We start from the raw sequence: 8,376 nt of genomic DNA, 5'->3' as shown, positions 1-8,376 counted from the left end.
TCCCGGGCTCAGACACTCAACACCACACCCAGAAATAACTGGCCGTGTAACCTTGAGCAAGTTACTTAACCCTGATTGCTTAAAAATAAACAAACGAACAAAAAAAAAAACCAATAGATGAATGTGTAGAGGCCACAGTTATACTCCTGATGATCTTTTTGCACATTCTTATTGTAACTATTGCAATATGAGAGGACTAAGTCAAAGGATATTTCTTTTTTTAACCTTTGGAATATGATGACAACTCTGCCATTTACTCTATTTTCTTTTCTAATGAGAACTTGTGAGTCACCCTTCCATTTAACTATAGCTTTTTTTCCCTGTCTTCTAGCTTCATTCATATGAAGAATATCATGATTGATATAATTCAGTTTCCTCAGAAGTATGTCCACTTGGTCATGGGATGAGGAACTATTCACATTTATAGTAAGTTAATTAAAATTTATCTTATTACATTTGACCCATAAGTCTTAGTCTATTGAGGTATTTTTGAATCTTAGTTCCATTACCCATTGTGTTAACTAAGCTTCACAGCTTATATGCAAATTTTGTGCACATGCACTCATCCAAATCAATGATAAAAACCTCAAAGAAGATAGGACCAAGAATCGATCCTTGAAGCACTCCACTAGAAACCTCTCTAGCCTGGCATCAACCAATTTATCACTACGCTTTACATTTTTTTCAACCAGTTCCTAATACATCTAACCAGTAGCATGGCACAGTAGCTAAGGCATTGAACTTGAAGTCAGGAAGACCTGGGTCTGAACCCTATCTCTGGTATTTAGCATAGTGATGGACAAGTCATTTAATCTCATTCTGAGCCTCGCTTTCTTCATCTGTAAAATGGGGGCAGTAATAACACCTAACTCACAGGATCATTGTGAGGATCAAAAAAGCTAAGTATGAAAAGTGCTTTGCAAATCTCAGAGAACTGCACGAATGAGTCGTTGTTACTGTCATCACCCACATCTTCTTTTCTGGTCCAAAAGGGTGGCATGAAATGCTTTGTCAAATACTTTGGTGAAATACAACAGAGAGACTTCAGCTATGGAATTTCCTTGAGGTTTCTAAGAGATAACCATTTGAAGAAGGAAACTAAGTTACAGAATAACTTAAAAGATTTGAGCAACTTTGGTAACTCCCTTGGAAAATGATAAATGATTCAGTTCTTATTTCATTAGTTGGGAAGCTGAATCGTGAGGTCATGGAGCAGCTTTGATTATGGTCAGCCCTCAATGATCTACATTATTCTAAAAGGAAAGCCAGGCCACCTGTCAATGATGCACCTGCAGTTGTAATTGTTAGCTCTTGTCCCTTCCTTTTTAGCTCATATTCCTCTTTGCTATCAGATTCCACTAACACTTTACTTGTTTGGAGTTCATGTCTAACAGTTTCAATGACCCAGAACATAGGTGAAAACAATCTCTCTTCCTTCCTCCACTAAACAGCATGATAATTTAAAAGGCATATATTAGTCTGTGACTATTTAACATAGTATCTTCTATGAGGCTCTTTGCAGTTTCAAAAACCTTCTTTGTCTTCCTATTACCTGCTTAGGCAACAGTAGCTAATAATTCATAGCAGGTAATAAATAGTAAGTCAAAGTTCAAATTTAGGCTTTTCTCATAATTTGGTACTGGCCTACCCCTTTACCCATAAGTCCACATACTCGGTGCTAGGGGCTCTTCACTTATTTTTTATTGTTGTGGACACCTTTGGCAGTGTGGTGAAACCTATGGACCTCTTTTCAGAAGAATACTATTAAATAATAATAATAGGTAAAGGAAATGTTAAAATCAATTAGAGGTTAATGAAAATAGAGATATAATTTGTTTCTCATCCAAATTCATGGAACCCTTGAAATCTATCTACTAACCCCCTTGGGGGTCCATGGCCCCCAGATTGAGTCCCTCCTCTATTTTACAGCCTGTGAGTAAACTGCCCTCTGTCCTTGTCCCATCTCCATACCTTTGTTCACACTGTTCTCTCTACCTGGAATATCAGCTTCTCTTCTCTTTACCCGTTGAGCTCTTATGCATCCTTTAAGACCCAACTCAAATGCCACCTTCTCAATGAAGTCTTCTTAATTTCCCTTGACCCTTTACCCTAGGCAATAATGACCTTCCCCTTCTTGATCTCACATAACACTTTGTGCCTTCTTTTACGTACTGCTCATATGTGGTTTTGTATTGCATTTATTTGTGTATGCCATAGCATGGCCAGATGGATGGCCAAAAACGATGGTGGACTTTTTTCAGCCATAGTAATCATGGCTGCAAAGTCCATAGAATGCAGTATCAAGGAAATGCAATATGGGACAATGGAGGGGCTATGCACGCCAATGAAATCAAAGTTCTATGAAGAGTCAAAGGGTAAACTCCCTTAATAGCTGGTTGAATTGAATGTAATTGTTCACAAGCTTGAATTTTTTAGTATCAAGTAACTAGGTAAAATTTTCCAAAAATGAAAAATCTGCTTGGAAAATGTTTCATGGACAAAGAAGAAAAAATTGGGTGATCTTTGGGGGAATCAAATAAGAGAGATGACTTTCTTAAGCAAAATGAGGCCAATTGATGTAAACTTTTTTGATTCCCCCCTCCTCCATGTCTAGTGTTTTTAATTCCTCCCCCTCAAACTCAGAGAAAGAGAGCATCCCCCACTTCATCAAAGCTAAACTTTTCACCTGTCTCCTTGAACCCATCATTCCTGTCCTGTCTCCTCATGACCTTGTTCTACCAATCATCCCTTTTTTCTTATGGCTCTTCCAGCCCTCCCTTTCTACTGGCTCTTTCCTACAAATAGGTCTATAAACAGGTACAAAACACTGTGTTAGATCATAGAATCACAGAATTTTAGAGTTGGAAAGGACCTCAATCACTATCTAAACCATATCATATTAAAAATATCCCCATTAAGTGGTCATCTGGCCTGTGCTTGAAGACATCAGATGAATGGGAACCCATCCTCTCCTGAGGCAGCTCATTATGCTTTGAGATGGTTCTCCTTTGGAGAAGTTTTTGCTTACTTTGAGCATATATTTCTCTTCAGCTTCCCCCCCCATCTGTCCTGGGTCTGCCATCTGGGGCCAAACAGAACAAATCTAATCTCCCTTTCATCTTCCAGCCCTTGAGATACTTGAAGACACCTGTCATGTCCCCCCACATCCTCTCCTCTCCCTGCTAAACACTCCTAGTTCCTCTCATGTTCTGGGAAAGGTCCTTGCCTTTATCAGTCAGCCTTCAAACATTTGTTAATCATCTCCTGTGTACAGAATAGTTCTTTTCAGTGACATAAAATGTTTAACTTAAACACAGCCCTTCTCTCATAGAGCTATAGTTTACCAGAGAGATCAGATACAAACATATGTTTATGACCCATATAACTATATTACATATAGATGAAATAAAGAGTTTCAAAACAAAATGCTCTGTAAAGTCTGAGGGTGAGAGTCATTATCAACCAAGGGGATCAGGGAAGATTTCACTGGAGAAGCATTTGGCTTTGGCTTTAAATAATGGGTAAGAATTGAACGGGCATAAATGGAGAGGGAGTACATTCCAAAAAGAGAGAACAGTGTAGATTAAGGCACTGAGGTAGAAGAGCATGGGGTGTGTTCAGGAGCAGAGAATAGTCCAATTTAGCTGGGCAGTAGAGCTGGAAATAAAGCTGGAAAGTTAGTCCAGTGCCAGATTGGGAAGGATACCTTAATGCCAGGCAAAGGAGTTTGAATTTTACTCAGTAGGCAATAGGGAATCACTGAAGACATTTGAGTACAGGCTTGACATTACTATATCCATGCGTAAGGAAGCTTATTCTAGCAACAGTTTGCTTGATGGATTAGGAGCATAGAGTGAGTGGAGGCAGAAAAACCAGTTAGCAGCCAACTGTAATAGTCTAGGCAGGTGGTACTGAAAACCTGCTCTAGGGTAGGAAAAATAGGAACAGAGAGTAAGGGATAAATACAAGAGATATTGTAGAGAAATAGACAACATTTGGTCACTGATTATGTATGAAAAATGAAGAAGAGGGAAAAGGAGGTACAAGTAACCCCAAGGTTACAAACAAGAAAAGGTAGATGGTGGTGCCATAAGCATAAAGAGAGAAGTCAGAAGAAGGAACAAGTTTAGTTGAGTTTGAGAGACCAATGGAACATGCAGGTACTGGGATCCTCTAAGTCTGAGGTTCAGGAGAGAGGTCAGGTCCAGAGATACAGATTTGGGAGTGACATAACATAAAAGTAGCAGTTGAAACTTTGTGCCTGGCAAGACCACTAGAGTGTCATAGTGGATAGGTGATGGGCTTAGAGGCAGGAAGACATGAGTTCAAATCCAGCCTCAGGCACTTATTAGTTTTTGTGACCTTGGGCAAGTTACTTAATCAATCTGCCTCAGTTTCCTCACAGGTTAAAAGGAGATAATGATAGTGCCTATTTCACAGGGTTATTGTGAGGATCAAATGAGATACTTATAAAACACAAGCACAGTTCCTGGCATGTAGTAGGCAATTAAACCAGTGCTTGTTTCCTTTTTTCCAAATGAAAGAGTCCAGAGAGAAGAGGCCAAGTACAGAACGTTGAGGAATGCACATTCCCTTTGGGTAGAGAATGAAGAGCTAGTGAAGGACCTATTAGAGAGGTAAGAGGAAAGTGTAAGAGTATATGATATGTGAGATGATCAACAATGATCAACCCAAGAGAAGGCAAAGAGAAGATGGAAGTTTAAAAAAAATTGAAAACTAAACTGCTGTACAAGTTAGTGTAATATCTCAACTTTCACCGTAGAGCCTCAGATAAGACTAATCAAAATTTAAAGCTTTTTCTGGGTCCATGTTACTCAAAAGCACAGTTTATGATCTCTCACCAATTTTTTTATCTTTATTAATTATCTAGAGAAAACAGTTACAGAGAAGCTACATGGTATAGTAGCTAGAGTGCCAAGCCTAGAGTCAGGAAGACTCATCTTTGTGAGTTCAAATCCAGCCTCAGACACCTACTAGTTGTGTGACCCTGAACAAGTCATCAACTCTGTTTGCCTCACTTTCCTCATCTGTAAAATGAAGTGGAGAAGAAAATGTCAAAACATTCTAGTATTTTTGCCAAGAAAACCCTAAATGGGGAGACAAAGAATCCTAAACAATTCAACAACAACAAAGAAAACACAATTAAGCCCAATCAAAGCTTTTTAATGGAGCAGCAGAGTAAGAAAAGTAGAAATAAAATATTCTCCCATAGAAATCCACACCATGATTGGGAAGAGTGGACACAGATGGATATGTGCAACAGGACACACATGAAGGCAACACATGAGGCTAGGATTTAAATATAAATATAAGACATATGTGACCAGAGGCATTTCATACTATAGGCCATCCTGTGGTGATGTAATCATACTACTTTACAATCTTTTATGAAGGCAGACTCCTGCCAGTTTCTGGTCCTTGACGGTCTGAGGGCATAAAAAGAAGAAGTAACACAATGACATCACTAGAAGCATGTGGTCCTGAAGCATTAGGAATGTGGTATGCCCTTCCAAGCACTCACCCCTACTATGTGTGTTTGATACGTGTGTTTTCTATGTATGTTTTCTGTATCTCTGCACTCTTCACTGATGATATGAATACCAAAGGGAGAATGTGCCTTATGTTATGGAGGAAAATGTTTTATTACTATTTCTCTTACAAAGTTATTTCATTAAATGCCTTTGCTTTGAATGAATTATGCCCTATGACTGACTAGTAAAAGTAATACATCAGTAAGGGGCTTATGAGTTATGTTTTTTTGTTTTGTTTTGGGGTGATTTGAGTGGATTTAGACCTACAGATTACTTTGAATTCTGGGTAGATTTTTCTGTGGGAAGATGTTGCCCCCATGTGGAAACCTCCCTACAATTAGAGCTTTACAAAAATGACCTGAGGAGATAGTGAGTTCCCCATCACTAAAGGTCTTTGAAGTGCATTAGAGATAGATGATAGGACCACTGTACTCCATCCTGATATGATCACATCTTGAGTATTGTGATTAATTTTGGGCATCTAGTTTTAGGAAATACATTGACAAGCTGGAATGACCATATAATTGACGGGTTGATCCACTTATCAGATACATTATGGAGGGATTGGTTTCCTATTCTGAGTTGAACTAGTTGACCTCTAAGATAGTTTTCATCTAGAAGTCTATGAATCTATCAACCCTAGAGATAGAATTTTAGACTTTTAGATGGAAATTGTCTTTACAAACCTGTAGTGAAATTATATTGCACGTATTGGTTACTTTTAAAAAGCGACAACTGCAATTTGAATAATGTTCATATCGGTGGGAACACTGGTATAGAAATTTTAAATGATATTTTATTTTTTCTCCAATTACATGTAAAAATAATTTTCAACATTCTTTTTAAAAATTTTTTTGAGTTCCAAACTCTCTCCCTTCCTTCCCCCTCCCTGAGATGGTAAGCAATCTGAGATAGGTTATATATGTGCAATTATGTAAAACATATTTCCATATTAGTCTTTTTGTGGAAGAAAACTTGAACCAAAAAAAAAGTTAAAAATGCCATGCTTTGGTCTGTGCTCAGATTCCATCAGTTCTTTCTCAGTATTTTTCATCATAAGTTCTTTGGAACTATCTTGGATCATCTTATTGCTGAAAATACACAGTTATTCATTGTATAATATTACTGTTACTATGTACAATGTTCTCCTGGTTCTGCTCACTTTACTCTGCATCAGTTCATGTAAGTCTTTTCAGTTTTTTCTGAAATCTATCTGCTTATCATTTCTTATAACACAATAGTATTCCATTACAGCCATATAGCACAGAATTTTTTTTGAGGTAGTAGGAGAAAGAGGAAAACGAGACCTATGTTTTAATAGGGAACTTTCAGTTCCTATTTCAGTGAGGAAACCCCTTCATTCAACACAGATCTGCAACTATTCTGCAACTTAGTGTTAGAGAATATTCTGGGAGTAATAAAAAGCTAAGTGACTTGCCCAGGGGTTACATAGCCAGTATATGTGGTAGGTTCTTTACCATCATTTTACCCTGTCTCTCTCTGTAGAATAATGTATTAATAATTTAACTGGGGATTCAGCTGTTTCTCATTCAGAATAGATCAGCCTGGATATAACTCCACTGGATATGATTCTCTCAGGGTGAGAGACCTTAGATCCAGGTCCCCATGCTGAGGCAGCAGTTCCAGATGGCCTGAGCCCAGCTCTGGGCTCTTTGCCATCAGGAACTTGGGAATGCCACTTTCTCAATGGGAGTGAATTTCACTAATCGTGGACAAATGATTTTCCAAAACCAGTCACTCTGAAATGTTAAGTGGGGAGCTCCAGGAAAGACTCCATGAAAAGGGGGGGAAATATTTTGCAAAGCAAATTCTTAGGAAGAACAGAGAATAAGGAGGATTCTCTTTCACTGGCTATTTGCCACTGGCTCACTCTATGACCTTGGCTAAATACCTTAACCTTTCTGTACTTCAGCTTCCTCTACTGTAAAAATGAACATAGAATCCTCATGATTCTGTGTAATGGAAAGAACATTGGACTTGGAGGCAGAACACTTGGGTGGAAATCCAAACTGCTACTTACTGCCTAAGTGACCTTGGATTTGTCACTAAACTTTTTGGAGCCTCAGTTTCTTATTTTTTTATTTTTCATTTTAAAAATTTTCATATGAGAAAAATATAATTTTGCTATCTTTCAGTGGGTTTTTGTGAGGTTTAAATGAAACAAATATGAAACATCTTATTGTTAGTAAAGTTAATATTGCTAGCTAATATAATAGATTTATAGTTAACAGAATTTATAATATGACATTCTGAAGTCCAATCAGCTGTTGAGTCCTGTTAGCAAGCAGTGGGCATTTCTTAATGCTTATTGAATGAATCAATCTAACATCTTCACCCCATACACACACTTATAATTTCCACTGCCACTATTTTAATTCCTATTATCTCTCAGACTATTGTAATAGTCTCCTAACTATTCTCTCCATTACTGTGTTCAATTTATCTTTCACCCCACATCCTGGTCTGATTGTATCACCCCACTGCTCAAATATCTTCAATGGTTGTCTATGGCTTACAAAAACCCCAGTTCTACATTCAAGACCATTCACAATCTGGCCCCAGCCTATTTTTCCAGCCTTATCTCATACTACTTCCCCTTGTAATCTGTGTTTTGGCAGGACTGAACTATTCAGCTTTCTTCGAATGTAACTCATGTTCTCCTGCCTGGGCTCTGAGGAGTACTGTTCTCTACCTCTGTAATAACCTTTCCTATCTCACCTGCTGACATGCTTTTCCCTCCTTCAATACTCAGATCAGATGTTACCCTCTCCACACCCACTCCCAACCAAGACTTCCTGGATTC

The sequence above is a fragment of the Petaurus breviceps genome, unplaced genomic scaffold (assembly GCF_028583685.1).
Source record: "Petaurus breviceps papuanus isolate PSGF00001 unplaced genomic scaffold, PetGlider_PUasm1.0 186, whole genome shotgun sequence".
NCBI classification, from domain to species: domain Eukaryota; kingdom Metazoa; phylum Chordata; class Mammalia; order Diprotodontia; family Petauridae; genus Petaurus; species Petaurus breviceps.
This window is presented reverse-complemented; position numbering follows the sequence as displayed.